Below are 15359 nucleotides of genomic sequence, written 5' to 3'. Positions count from 1 at the left end.
ATGGAAAACCAGGTCAGAGACAATGCTACGGCTTTGTATGCCACAGGCTGCACTTGAGGAAACAGACTGGAAAAAGTCCAGGACAGAGGAAAGATGAAAAGGAGAAGAGAATGGAGATAAGTCAGTGGTGTGGCTGGAGCCTGTGCTGGCACTGGAGGAGTGGCTGCAGCTAATGGAGAGATAGCAGAGAGCAAAGGGATGAGAAAATGGAGAGCTGAGCTGGTAAGGCAAATGAAAGTCAGAGCAGGCAGGGGACTGAAGGGTGTGTGATCATGGAATAGAGGGTGGAGAGAGAAAAAAGTGGGAACAACAGAACAGGAAGGTTTTCTGAAAAGAGAAGACACATCTGCCATTTGTGCTGCCAAGCTCAAAGGAAAGCAGAAGGGAGTAGCAGCATTTCAGCCCTCCCTGCAGCAGGTGGCTTGCAGGCTCCATCTCCAGCTGGAGCTCTGGGAAGTCCCCATGAAATGCAGTGAGGTGGAATGAAATGGGCTGGAGCACTGCAGCGTGGCACTGCCTGAAGCGTGGGAGTGGTCTCCAAATCCACCTGGAAGTTGTTACTCTGATCTGCAAGGAAAATTGTGCTCACCGTCCTGCTAAGAGACAAAAAATAACGTGCACTTTTAGTATGTGGTAAAAACATCTAGTTCTGCAGTAGCAGGGGAAAGAGCTGTGGGTTCCTAAAGACCTGAGAGTGTTTAGCAGGGAAATTGAGTCTCAGCTGTGTGGAACCAGGCAATTAGACACTCAGCCTCCCTCTTAGCATGCCTCTGCTGTCAGCTTAGCAGGTCTTCCTCCATCACCTGCTCCAGCCCCACATGAGAGGTGAACCCAGCCCTCGCTGTTTCTCCTGGTGTGGAGCTACAGCAATGCTCCCTCGTGTGCCATGATTTGCAGAGGTTCCCACAGAGGTCAACATCAGCTTGCCTACAGATCAAACTCCGAGCTTCCTTCTCCCTGTCTCATAATGATGGGAGCAGGATAGGTGTAGTCAAGTCCAGCCATGCTGTTTGGGGTCAGTGCCTGTGCCCCAGCCCATCCTGCAGCAGGACCAGCTCCTGGGTCAGGAGCTACAACTGGTAGCACTTTACCACCATCAGGGACAACAAAGGAGAGTGAAGGGAGGGTCAGCCCTGAGGCCAGGTGTTCCATAATGGGCAAACCTATACGCAGCCATGCTGGCACCATTCACTGATGCACCACAACTTCCTGTATAGGTACAGAAGAAGCCCAAATTCAAGCCCTCATCAGTAAGAGCAATGAGCAGTACATTTAAGCAATCTCTGAGCAAATGTCACATGAGCAACAGCTCCTGAGGATCTAGTTGCCAAGTTCCCAACAGGAATATGCTGAATTAGTTGCATTTGCTTTTGTTTCCATTAGACAAATGTTTCTATTTGTCTCATTACATGACAACTCTCACAAAGCCGCCAGATAGCTCCTGCAAGATGCTGTTTAGTTGCCTCATGCTGGTAGAGACGAGTTATACTAGTCTGAGGAAGTCAACCTGCATCCTTTCAGCTGTTATTATTTCATCAAGGGGAGAACAGAGGTTGGCCTCACGCTAGCCAACTCCTGCCCTGTCTTGTCTCATTCCATCGGCACAGCAACTCTTTTTATCAAGGATTCAGCTTTCATTTGCATAAGAACGTTAATTTCAGAAACAAACACCCAGATTAACCCTGCTGTACCCTCCGGAAAACTCCTCTGTGAGGGTTTGGGACATTTCCCTTCTGCTGGCTCACAAAGGCAGAATCCACAAGAGCAAGCTCCTCTGTGTGCATGGCATTCTGCACCTCTGCTTGAGGAGGGGCCGCTCACTGTACCAGGTGCCAGCCTGCAGCACACACATGGCTGGTTTGCTCTTATCCCAGCCTTCATGCTTCTGCTATGAGCTGTGCAGAAAGACTGCTTTGTCAAGCTTAATGAGATATTTATTCTACATTTGATCTCTCCATTTAAAGCTTAGTGACTGCCCTAGAAAGTTCTGGTTCTCAGAAATCAGTATTTTTTTGTAAGAGAAAAATGGAGGCCTCAGCTAATCCACGCTCCATGAAAGGAGCACTATGTCAATTCTTGTTACCAGGCAGCTCCCTTTCCTGTGAGTCACACACTCTTAGATATTCCTCAAGGCTTTCTGCTCCCTACTGTCATCCTTCCTGCTGTTCCCTTTCAGGCTTCTCTCCTCTTTGACACCATGTAAGGACACAAGGAGCACACCAGGAGGCCCTCTGGCACCTTCAGGAAAGATCTCCTTGCAGTGAAGGCCTTTCCCACTTGGTTGGTAATTTCTACCAGAGATACTCTCAAGCTGTCTGCATGGCTGCTGTTTGTCCGATCCCTGGGCACCTCCTCCAGCACGCAGCTATGGGCTTGGAACAAAGAGAGAAGGCCAAGAAACTCAAGAAGAGAAAAGAAGGTCACTGAGCCCTGCGGCTGCTCTTCACGTCACCACTGCCATGGTCAAATGGTTGGGTGCGTCTGTGGAAACACTCCTCTCTGGGCCATGCAGTTCTGGAGGAGGCAAAGTAAATGGGTCACAGGGAGGTGCCAGCTGCCACTCCTTGCATGTCAGCAGAGAATGTTACATTTCTGTGAGTTTTACATAATCATTTCTGTAAAGAGGGAAACAGCTATATGTGTGATACATTTTAAGGTTTTAATGAATTGTTCACCAAGGAGTTTATCTGAACAGTAAGGATTTTAGCATGAGCTGTGAATATATAAGTATAAATGATTGTAGAATAATCAAAATATTGAGGCTAGTCTGATTTAAAGCTCATGCTAACATACTCTGCATGATTGTGTTCAGTCTAACCAGAAGACCATGAAGTTTCCTTCATGGTCCACTCTTGGAAAAATAAATAGACAAATAAACTCCTAACTATCTCCTGTTCTTGTGCTATCCTGTTAGCAACATTTCCTTCAGCCATATCATTTTGAGCTTCTATAACCTACAGAATCACAGAATCATAGGTGTTGGAGGAGATCTCTGGAGCCCAACCTCTGCTACAGCATCTCCCTGCAGCAGTCGCACAGGAAAGCATCTAGGTGGGTCTTGAATTTATCCAGAGAAGGAGACTCCACAGCCTCTGTGTGCAGCCTGCTCCAGCGCTCTGTCACCTTCACTTCTTATGTTCTAATGGAACTTCCTGTGTTCTGGTTTGTTGTTGTTCTCCCTTGACCTCTTGTTGGGCACTATTGAAAAGAGCCTGACCCCATTCACTTGACTCCTGCCCCTTAGATACTTATAAGTATTGATGGGATCCTTTCTCAGCATTTTCTCGTACAGGAGATGCTCCAGGCTCCTCATCACCTTTGAGGCCCTCCTAGGAGATCTCTCTAGAAGTTCCCTGTCTTTCTTGAACTGAGGAGTCTAGACATGGCCTCACCTAGGCAGACTAGAGGGAGAGCATCATCTCCCTGAACCTGCTGGCCACACTCTCTTACCTCTCTTCTTCCTCATCCCTTTCTTCAGCCTGTATGTGGCTACAGACTGTCTCATAACGGTATATCCTCTGTTCTTCGCAGAGCAGAGGGTCAGATGACAGCAGGAGCTGGCCCGCAAATGCACAACTGAGGACCTACTGTGGTCTGGAACTAAGCTTCTGTGGGGTGAGTACTGTGCAGAGGGAAGCTGGCATCTTTCCCTCAAACAAGGTTTCTGCTGCTTAGTTTGCATTTTTGCTTTGAAGGAAAGCAATACATTGCGAGGTAAAGTTTTCCTTAAGAAGAGGAGTTTGGATAATTCTTGAGCCCTTCACCTTGCAGAGAAGGGTCTTGTGGCCATAAGCCTTTGGTACAGGTGCCTACTTGCTATCTCAGATTAAGAGAGTAGTGCTCTTTTTGCAGGCCTCACGTATAGCAAATAAATCCAAACTAAAAATATATATGTACAAAAAAACCTGTAATACTAGAGAAATCTTTAATCTTCTGTTGCAAAATGTTAAGTCATTTGAGATGTTATCATTGCTCTGAGAGGTGCCTCTGGTTATAACACTGACGCAGGGATGGGAAACTCCTTTGGGAAGGGCCAGGACATGCCCAGCAGTGGCGGTGCGTCACATTTCCTGTTATCTTGGGATCTTTCATTATATATGACGGGAAAGCTGTGCATGCCCTTGCTGTGGCTGCAGCCTGCAAACCAGTGGGAGGAAATTGGCGGCATTGGGGCTGGGGCTGCGCTGCTCAGTGCCACTCCTGGGGGCTTACATGGGGAAAGCAAAAGGCAAAGCAGATGGAGAATAGAAGCATGTTCAGCTTCTATTCAGTAAGAACTTTCTTGAGAAGGAGAGGGTAAGCTGTCAAGGGGGTTATTTTTATACATTAAAAATAATCAAGAGAAGTGTGGAAAATAAAGTGCATATGTTAGCTAATTTTTAGCACTACATATTTCAAGGAGGTAAGGCAAATAATAGCAATGGCCAGAAATTATTTCAGGTCTCTTCATGATGTCTGCCAAGAAGATGCCCACAGACAGCTCTGTTGCAGTGCAGATTGGCACTTGATCAAACCAGCTCTCTCCCAAACCCTCCCAACCTGAATGTTTATTGAGCTGCTATAAATCCAGTGAGGATTGCTTAGAAAAATTGAGCTTGTTCAGCTCTTCTGGCTAATGCATATTAATATCTTGAAGGAAAGCAATACATTATTTATTCAGGAATCAGTGATCATCCTCTCAAGCTGCAGAAAAACTTTGCTGTGAGGTTTCTGGGGAAGTCCCAGCACACAACGCACCCAGGCAGGCAGCATCCTGGGCATCCCTATAGCCATGCACCTAGAGGGGCTAATTCCTGGCAGAGTTATTCCTCATGTAGAGGAATCTTATATATATATACCAAGTTTCCTGGGTGATCTTTTGCTGGGACTCACAGAGTGCCTCACCTCTGCTGGGATTGAAAGGAAGATTCTGCAAGCACCCAGTTTCACCTTCCTTATATCATGACCTTGTGCTCACAAAGGACTTTAAATCACAACTGTAAGATACTACTCTGCCCAGTTTGATAGCTCAGCAATATGGCATTTCTACTAGTTTGTTGGCAAAAGAAACAAAGAAAGAGGAAGAATGATCACAGAGTCACAGAAACACAGAATCACAGAATGGGTTGGAAGGGACCTCAAAGATCATGAATCTCCAACCCCCCTGCCACAAGCAGGGCCATCAACCTCCCCATTTAATACTAGACCAGGCTGCCCAGGGCCCCATCCAAGTCTGGCGTTGAACACCTCAGGGGACGGGGCATCCACAACCCCTCTGGGCAGCCTGTTCCAGCACCTTACCACTCTCATAGTAAAGAACTTCCCCCTGACATCCAACCTAAACCTTCCCTTCTTCAACTTAAAACCATTTCCCCTTGTCCTACTGTTATCTACCCTTTCAAAGAGTTGACTCCGGTCCTGTTTGTAGGCTCCCTTTAGGTACTGAAAGGTTGCAATGAGGTCACCCCACAGCCTTCTCTTCTCCAGGCTGAACAAGCCCAGCTCCCTCAGCCTGATTTCGTAGGGGAGGTGCTCCAGCCCCCTGATCATCTTTGTGACTCTCCTCTGGACCCTCTCCAATAGGGAGAGGAAGGGCAAAAGGCAACATGAGTTCCAGACTTTGTGTATGTCTGCAGCCTGCACAGCTCAACTGTGTCCCAAAGGTAAATGTGTGATTGGAGCTCATGCTGATACACCCAAGTGCAACACACAACATCTGAGCAAAGTTGCTTGTGTTGCCTGCCCCTGCTTCTGCACGCCACATCACATTTCTCAGATAACAGTGAGTGAGGTCAGCTTGGATCATCTTTATGAGATCTTAATTAACTCCCATGCAGCACATTCTGCCTTGCCACCAGCTGGGCTTGCTGCAATCACCCATGGAGCTTTGCTGTCCAGTGGCAGAGCTGCCCCTGCTCTGCGTGCACAACCTATGCTTCAGGACACGGTTCCCTTCACTACAGGGCTGTTGTGTTATTTCTGCTCTGTATTCCCTTTGTTAAATTTCCATAAAGCTGCCCCCAGCAGCCTGGTGCCACCTCCTCCAGAACCGGAGGTGCTACTCCCTGACCCAATGCAAGCATCAAGCCTCCATCACTGGAAAATGTTCCTGCTCCTGGGTAGAGTCTTGGTTTGTTCTGCCTTTGGAAACCATAAGTCCTTCCTAATGGTGCTTTTTTATCACTACACAGCACGGTACATTTATAGCAGCACTGCATAATTAACAGTTGCTCTTATTTGCTGATGACAGATATCTGCTCTGATCCTCATTTGTTTTTCTCGTGCTGCAGTTTTGGGCTAATGCAGATACTGCCAACAAAAAGACTACTGAGAGTTCATTGGCACCTAAGAGTTTCTTTGGTTTTATTTCTCTTGGTTATTAAAAAAACAAAACACCTTACCTCTAAATGATAAAAAGTGGTTAAGCAGCAGAGTTTAGCATGCTTGATTTTCCTTGCACTTACAGTTGGATTCTCTGGTATCCAGCAAGACACATGTGAGGAAACCAACTGACCTTGGCCAGCCTGGTGCTGCCAACAGAACGTAAGTGTTCATACAGGAGACCTGCCAGTGAAGTCCAAGTAGCTGTGATAACACTATGTATGGAACAGAAAAGATAAAGCAGAGGAAAGTATGTAAAGCCCAGTGAGATCTGAGGCTGAAGCTGAGCTCTCCTCTGCCCATGGCAGACATGTTGCTATGCTGGTCAGGCCCCCTAGCAAGGACAAGCCACTGGGGCCATGCTTCTTCTGAGGAGAGAGCCCTCCCAACACCACCATCATCTTAACTGCTGCCTGTGCCTGATGGCAGCAGGGAAGGACTCAGAGCTGCTCCCAAGTTAGTGAGATTGCATGGGCTGGGCCAATGCACTGTATGGGCTGGGCAATGCCAGTAGATGTGCTCAGAATAAATTGGACTTTATAACTTCAGTCAAAGACAAAGAGCAGGGCTGATCTCTAGAACAGCAGCTAGCAGACCACAAAGGGAGGCTAGCAGAAAAGCTCAGTCATCAGCTTCCAAGAGCTGTGACAAGTCCTGTGGATGAGGAGCTCAGGGACCAGGTACTGCATTCTTTTATGGTGTACAAGCTGCGGGCTGCGGGTGAACGATGCACCTCTTTTAAATTCACTTGTGGGCCCTTTGGGAAGATTCAGACAGAAGCAGCGACATTCAGAGCAGCAGAGCTGGGCTGGGCTCCTTCCAGTATTTCTGTCTAGCACATAAATGGAGAGCAGACCCCAACAGGCCAAGTACAGCTGTTGTCTGAGCACTCGCCCTGCACCTGATGCTAATGGAGCTGTGTGCATCAGTGGAATGTGGCCCACAGCATTGCATGGGATTATCTCCTTTTAGAAGCCTGGTGAGCAAATCAAAGGTCAGAAATTCCCAGTCCCACCTTCCTTAGATGTTAAGGAATGATGTTATTCATAGCTGGCATTATCTTCCATAGTACATCTGTCATTATTCAGACGGGCTGGCCAAGGCCACACTGTGATGTGTGTCCTCCAGCCACTGCCTTCCCCATTCAAAGCCAACTCTTGAAGAGAAGCAGTGCGGATGTTATTGGAGACCAACTCCCCAGAGGGGCCTGGGTTTAACTCATCCGGGCTCTGCCGCGTCTCCAGTAAAGGCCTGCATGACAGGCTGGAACATGTCACTCACACCAGAATTGTCCAACCTGGTGTCAGCCCTTTCTCTGAAGACTATAAAATGTTTTTTATGGTTATCAGATACTTTGGGGAAATTACTGGCACTGAGTTGCATATCCTTTCTGTGGTCTTTCCACCACAGTGTAACAGTTTTTCCTCCTTTGGGGTTTGAGTAGTGGGATCTTGAGTCCTTGTTCTGGAAGCCAACCGACGCTTTTTGGTCAGAAGGGCCACAACACAACAGTGCCAGGCCAATAACCTTAGTGCCACAATCTGCTGTCCCCCTGTCACAAGAGCTGCAGGCATGTGGGAGCAACCAGGCTTTCTCCCATGTAGTCAAGTTGGATCATTTCTGCTCCAGTAAATCCCACCTAAAACACTTCAGGATTCACTAACATTAGATGAGACACAGTATGCAAGTATGCTAGCAGGTTTAATATCCTCTTGTCATCATGTTTTGACATAACTGCTAGAAATAAATATTTTGCTCCAAGAAAGCTGTTGGTTGACGTGCTCACATTTTTCTACCACCCCAACCCTTTTGCCCAGGGCAAGATGATGATGTGTTGGGCCTGTGTATTGCACAGCATGTCCTAGATGGACCGAGCACATCTAACACTGCCACTGAGAGTGAAGCTGTCCCACGGCTGAGGGCAGGTGATCCAATGGGTTCAGAGAAAACAGGTGCTGGTGAGCCTGGCAACTGTGCCCTTCGCTGATTCCTCAGAGTTGTCCTGTGATTCTTCCCACATTCAGAAGGACTTGACCAAAGCCTTTTCTCTTGCCTGTGCTGAGTAAGCTACACATGAAGGTAGATCCTTCTACCTCCCCTGATTTCCCAAGACAAACATTTCCACCTTCTTTACAGCCAGGTGTGGCAAAAAACCACCTCCAGTGCTGAGCCAGCAGGGCTATGCGTTCCTTCCCTTATCACTACTGTTTGCCCAAGAGCCTCACCTCGAGCAAGGAGAGCTGCAGGCCTCCAGCTGTTCTGAGCACAAAGGTCATTAACTGGCCCAGGCTACGGTCTAATGAATGGAGTTTAGAGCTACGCCAGGCTGCCAGGTTAGAGAAAGGGATTTGAGCTTCAGAGCCACTATATCAGCCCAAGCTCCTCCACAGCCTGTGTTCTATGCACAGCCACATCAAGGTTCTGATGGAGGCTTTCAGGCTGAAGGAAGTGGTTAACAAATGTCTGGCTTTAGCTGTTACTTTGTAGAAACGTTGCCTACCTAGGCATATGGTAAGAGGGATCCAAAGAAGGATTTGGTGGAAATCTGGAGGACTTCTTGACATAACTTAGTCAGGACAGAGGCTCCATCAGGACATCTGGGGACCATGAGACCTGGACCCGATGGCCGTTGTGTAGGGCAGCATATCTGCCCATATCACGCATGTCCATGGCACAGTCACAAGGCTCTCTGTTTGAAGAAATTGGTGGAAACCATGGCAACAGACTGGGATCTGATACATGGAATCTCAAACTAATTATACATGGAAAGCCATCCTAGGTGCCAGCCTTTGTACTGGTGCTGGTAACTTTTTGGAGCAAAGCACTATTGTGTTCAAGAAACATTTAGATGTTGGGACATGGTTTAGTGGGGAAATTTTGGTGATGGGTGGACAGCTGGTCTAGATGATCTTGGAGGTCGTTTCCAACCTTGGTGATTCTATGCTTCTGTTCATCACTAGCTCAAGCTCTTCAGTTTATCAAAGAGAGTGGTAAAGAAAACATTTGATAATGATCTTTACCTACATGATGAAAAGATTTCTCACATCAAAGGACTCTTTATGGTATCAGAGAAGAACACAGAAGCAACAGGCCTGGGAGATTATTTACAGTTTAAATTTATCTTACTAAAGGTGCATGTTTTAAAATAGGGAGCAGCTGAAGTGAGCAAGGGCTTGGGCTGTGCTGGCAGCCCTCACTGCGAGCTTTGCACAGCTGTGCATGCCGGGACACAGGAGACAGTGTCAGCAAGTGCCCAGGACAGCTGGTGTGGCAAAGGGTACAATGGAGACATGGGAGCAGGAAGGCTCATGTGAAAGACAGCAGGGACTGGAGTCTTGGTTTGGGGATGTGGAGAGTGCAGAAGGCAGGCATTGGGCTTGTACGTCTGGCTGAGCGTGGATAGGATCAGGTCTTTGTTCTCTACCTTGGTCTTTTTGCCTATGGCAACAATGTAAAAGATGTTTCCCTACTGGAACTGACATGTAAGCCTCCATTTCAGGCATTTCCAGCTCAGTTCATTATAATTTTTCAGCCAAGTTGTAAGAGCACAACCTTTCAAATTAGTTTCACAGATCAGCAGTCCTTAAAGTCTTGATTTTTTTATTTTACTTTTTAAATCAAGTAGTTTAAATGAAACATTTAAATTGTTATAGCTTATGTATGAAGTCTGTACCTAATGATACCGCATAACCAGCTCTTGCTTCTTTTCAGCTTTGAGACTCTCCTCTATGTGTTATTCTCTCCTGCCTGACTAGAGATATGCGCTGAGGGTTTTCACAGAAGCATAATTCATTCTCTTTGGTTTTCTCCTGCAGTTTCTAAGCAGAAGCCAGGCTAAAGGACAGAGTGAAATAGCAGCCCTTTGCCTGTGCTGCTCAACACCAGCCATAAAGCAGGAAAAGGGATTTCCGTTCCTCCCTCCCATGGCACTCTGAGTGTCTTAAGAGTAAGCTTAAATCTACTGGGACATGACCATGGGCTTCCTATATCCACATAAGCGCAGCACCAGTAATTCTGACTCCACCTCACTGCCCTGCAAGTAACGTGTTTCACCTCTGCAAAGCCGTATGTAGCCTTTTGGTACTACTGGCTGCTTCCAGACGTGTTTTCTGCTCTGTATTTTCACAGCCACATTGCTCTGCTGCTGCACTGTGTGCACTCCGGGATCTTTTGCAAAAAGCAATGGGATCCAGTCAACTGATGTAAACCAAATAATTCCCATGATTTCTCTTGCCAGGTCCCATTTATCCACCAGTGTTTGTGACCTAGACCTCAGTATGTTCCAAGTGGTCAGCAGCTGGCAGGAAGCGTCAGCAATCACAGCAATCCTCACAGCTCAGTTTGCAGCAGGCTATTTTGGATTCCTGCCTTTCAGTCATACAGGGACTTCAGAGTGCGGTTAATGGGGTATTTAAGAAGGAAAAAGTTGAAATCTGACAGATGTTTTTCACTGAGCTCTTCCTGAAGCAGCAGACTGCTGGGGCTGAGCCAGTGCTGCAGACCTGGGAAAACCTGCAGCATGTAGTGCTTTTGGTTGTCCAAGGCTGCTTCCTTCCAGGGGGCACATCCTGCAGCACAGCCCACTCCTGCATGCTGTGTCCTAGTGCTCATTCTGGGATGCATCATTCTGGGATGCATCCTTGGCCTCTGCTTCCCTGACCACAAGATTTCACACACTATTTGGACAGCAGGAAGAGCTTCCCGCTCTTCTCAAGATGAAAGAATGAAATCTGCTCATAGATAACTAAAAGGCAGAGGGAGAGGCATCTCCAGGATGTGCAGCTGCTCAGAAGCACAGACGGAGAGATGCACCACCCTCCTCGAGGCTAGAGGTGAGCTGTGAACAAGGCTGGCACATTTGTAAGAGATTTTAATTACAATTGCACATTTTATTATACACTGGCATGGTGTGAGGATGTTTCATACAGGTATTAAAGTGTATCTTTAGGACATGAGGGAAACATTGGTATTTTTATTGGAAAATGAATTGGCTTTCAAGATAAGACAAGGATCTCAGCATGTATGAGACTCAAAAGCATGAATGGAGTGCACGTGCAAAATGGAAATGAATGCATGAGATTAATCTGCATGCATTTGAAAATAGTAGCAGTACATAATGCTGTGCACAGCTAAAATCTATTTTAAACTGTTTATGTAGTACGGAAGTGTATGTTCTCAAGGCCTCCAGTTTGTCTGTGTGGGTTGGTCAAAAAAGTTGTGACGTGCTGAGAAAGGCATTTGCGCCTTGTATTCTCTTTCTTTTTTTTTTTTTTCTTAAGCACAAAAAATGCAGGTTTAAAAGAGGAGAACCTGCAAAATGCTTAGAGGTCATAAGACAGTTGTTGCCTGTGCTCTCCAAGACATGCATCAGCCTCACCAACTTTTGAGCAACTGGATCTCACAGCTACTGACTACCTCCTTCTCTGTCATTTCTTGTGAGCTTTTTCACTCAAGCCATCTCTTTTTTTGTCTCTCGGAGGATGTGGGCAACCCCATGTCACATCCTTTCCTGGGCTTTTCTCTCCCTTCCAACAGAGAGGAGTGTTACTGAAGCACCTTGCAGATCAGCACACTGTGCACTGAAAAATAGCTAGTTCTGCAGAAACATGCAGAAAGAGGCATATCTTCACATGTTTAGAACATTTCTTTCTGCACCATGTGTGTATTGTGATTTGGTATCATCTCATACTGGTGCAGAACTAAAAAACTAGGCAACCTGAAAAGTGAATATGTGGTTTTAGATCTCATGCTTTTTTGTCTGTACCACAATAGCAATATTGGGCGAGCCCATGAGATGTCAACTTTCCAGCTGGAGAAAAGTAGCACATGGCCGTTGGAGGAACAGGAGTCAACATGGTGTCAGGGTGCAAGCTGGAGATATGAGAGCTGGAGCAGTGGCTGTGCAGAATGCTGTTACAGGGAAAATAACAGTGTACTAATGCATGTAGGAGAGAAACATCTATATGGCAGAGAAAGGGTAAGTGAGCAAAACACGATCCTATCAGAACCTTCAGCCATGTTAAGTACTGCTGCACTATCATATCAAAAAACTAACTGGGGAAAATTCCAGCCTGCCTGATGTTCTGCAGGCCACCATGTCACCTGGCCATGCAATTCAGCTGATCTACTTTTATACCAGCTTTGCATATTCTTCCCGAGGATACTGGCTTTCAACCTTTAGCTGCAGAACCAATCTCTTCTTTTTCATGTTCCTGTTAATACTGGTCTGCATCCACAAAATTAATGAAAACCACCACTGACAGGCCTGGAGAATGTCCCCTTCCCTTTCCTTCACTTGTTAGATGTGCCAGGGGTCACGGTCAGCACCAAAAGAAATTGCTTGATAGCCACACTCAAGATGCTGGCATGCATACTCCCCACAAGCAAACAGTAAAGGGCAGCCCTTGGCCACCAGCCAGTGATTGGATGCTGGGATGAGGTTTGATCAATGCAGTGCTGGATCAATAGAGAGCACATAAGAAAGCAAGCAGCAAAATGATGTGGCAGGGAATGCCATTGAGAGGGCCTGGCAGATGCCAACAGGAACTGATTCAGAAGGGAGATGCAGCCCCACCCATTCTGCCATAAGCAAACTTTTGTTTTCAAACTGGGTTTAACAACATATGTCGAAATGTCAGGTGCTGTGTAGCAGGGAACTGTGCCGGGGACACCAGTCACTTTAGAGTGAGATAGCCCAGACTAACTAGCAACAAAAGTCAAGTGCCAACAAGTTGCTGTTGAGCACAATGGGTATTTTGATATAATGCCAGAAAGTGCATCTTTGTCCCTGAACAGAAAATGATGGAGACATAGAACTCAAAGAGATGCAAAATAAGCATGACAGCAACTAACAATAAAGACTAGCAGACAAGAAAACAAATAAAATGATTAAGAAATAATCATACATAATTCCACCCTTTGTTCTTAAACTTATCTGTACACAAAATAAGACTGCACTAAAAGGTGTGGAATTTCTTATACTTCTGTGATATAAAGCTCTCTTACCATCTTATTGTGAGTGATTCCAGCCCTTCTCATTCACTCCTTTTTAGCCTGCTGTTGTTCACCACACTGATGCTTAGCCTTAAATTAGAACATTCTTTCTGATCAATCATGCCATCATAAAAAGTTAGACCTTCTTACTTATTTACTTACTAATCTTATTTGGACGGTACCTAAGGGCTTCACAAGAACTAAAATGCCTGATCTATAGCAAAAGGAACTATTTCCTCTCTATATGACATCACCACGCATTTCATTGGATTCTAACGTCTGAAACATTTCTGTAAGGATTGGCTTGGACATAATGGTAAGCTCCTTGCATTTGGTCTACATTTAACTGAGAGAAGCATTACTGATTTTTACTTTATTTTAATGCAAAATATTTGGAAAAATCCATGGGCTTGGAGAGTTCCTTTTAAGCTAAAAAATAACAAACAATCCTACAAAAATTAAAGGAGCGCACAGAAAAAAAGCAGAATATTTCTATTTATTTGCAAACATTTCAATCTAAATTTTAACTTTCCTTCATGTACTCTGGCTTGCTTTACCTCACATGGGAGTAGCACAAAGCACAGGAAGTCCAAAGCCAGATAATCTGCAATTACAACCGCTTCATTCTGACACAGCTATGCGAAGCATCCCGCACACAGCCTCTCCACCAGCTCACCATATCCGCCCCGCATCTCTCTGCTGCCTTGCATGTGCACGTGTAAATATTCCTGTTGGTATGATAAGTTGGCTTCATGCAGTGAATAAACTGAAAAATCATTCAGAGCAAACGGGGAAATTTTCTTTTTTATCTTCATAACAAAAATGCCAACTATGGGGACTCATTCTTTTTTTTTCCCCACAATGGGTTCAATTTCTTAATGCTCTCTTTACTATTTACTATTGTCTTAATTGTAGAACGATGATTTGGGCAATGTAGGAACCATGCTGCAGCGCAAAGGCAACAGACAAAGCAGCCAGAGGGAAGGTCGTGGTCCTCTGTGCCACATGAAGGGCTCAGTTCTGCTGGCAGCAGCAACAGAAATTCAGAGAGCAGCAAGAACTCAGCAGTCAAGAAATGCACGTTATAGGAAATTCCCATCCAGCCAGGCGTGCAGCAGTGCCCAGTGCGGGGACACAACCCTGGACAGCAGTCTCCAGTAACAGTGCTGAGGTCAGCAGCAACCCTGAAGCAGCATCAGCCAGGAGAAAGGCCACTTGTTCACCTGGCAGTCTTCTTTCTGATCAGTACAAAACCATATTCTGAAAGCCACCTGCTTCCAAACTGCCCACCCCTCCCCCCACGGCCCCGTAACCCAGCCAAGTACTGCTGCAGGGATTCTCAGATGCTTCTCCCGTCTCTCAGAAGGAAGGGCACACACCAGTCACCCAGCCTGACCTCTGTAATATGTCAACCCCTCTAACTCCTGTGTGCACATATGGGTGACACAGGAGCACTCCAAGGCTGCAGGCTGGCTGCCAAGCCACAGCAGCTGCCTTCAAGGAGCAGAAGCTGTGTGGGAGCAGGAGGACATACATCCTCAGTCGCTCCTATTTCTTGCCGGCGTGCAATGAGGGAAGGCAGGGACTCTCGGCCCTCCTTTGGGACATGTGATGTCAGCAGAAAGCCATCGCTCCTTCGCCAGCACCGCTGGCACCTCAGCTCCTGTGACCCAGCATCCTCCCAGCCATCTCCCAACAGCCCTCCCCTGCGCAGTCTGCTTTGCGCACAGCCCTGTGCCCTTTCCAATTAAAGAGACCCGCTCTTCTCTCCTCTCAGCCCATTCTTTCAACCTAACTCCCCCATACTCAGCACGGCCCCGTACCCTGCCCTCAAGCGCTCCTCCCACACTCTCTACGCCGTCCCTCCCCGCCTCAGCGCGGCTATTGATGCCGCACTGCCCGCGTTATGTAACGGCGCGGCGCGGCCATTGGCCGCCGAGGTCGGGCGGCGCGGGCGCTGAGGTGGGGCCGCGCATGCGCAGCGGTCGCTCCCTTCCTCCCTCCTC

General features: G+C 46.8%; 1 long non-coding RNA gene across 1 annotated transcript; it reads left to right on the top strand.

Moving 5' to 3' along the window:
• Positions 1–10780: 10780 nt before the first annotated feature.
• On the top strand, positions 10781–15124 carry LOC116216481. The gene is made up of 3 exons (XR_004159306.1): positions 10781–11192; positions 12133–12337; positions 14269–15124. It is a non-coding gene; the product is annotated as an uncharacterized LOC116216481 (long non-coding RNA).
• The last annotated feature ends 235 nt before the right edge of the window (positions 15125–15359 follow it).

The sequence above is a fragment of the Meleagris gallopavo genome, chromosome 3 (assembly GCF_000146605.3).
Source record: "Meleagris gallopavo isolate NT-WF06-2002-E0010 breed Aviagen turkey brand Nicholas breeding stock chromosome 3, Turkey_5.1, whole genome shotgun sequence".
In the NCBI taxonomy this organism is placed as follows: Eukaryota; Metazoa; Chordata; class Aves; order Galliformes; family Phasianidae; genus Meleagris; species Meleagris gallopavo.
Note: the sequence above shows the minus strand (reverse complement) of the source record. Positions and strands in the feature narration are given on the sequence as shown.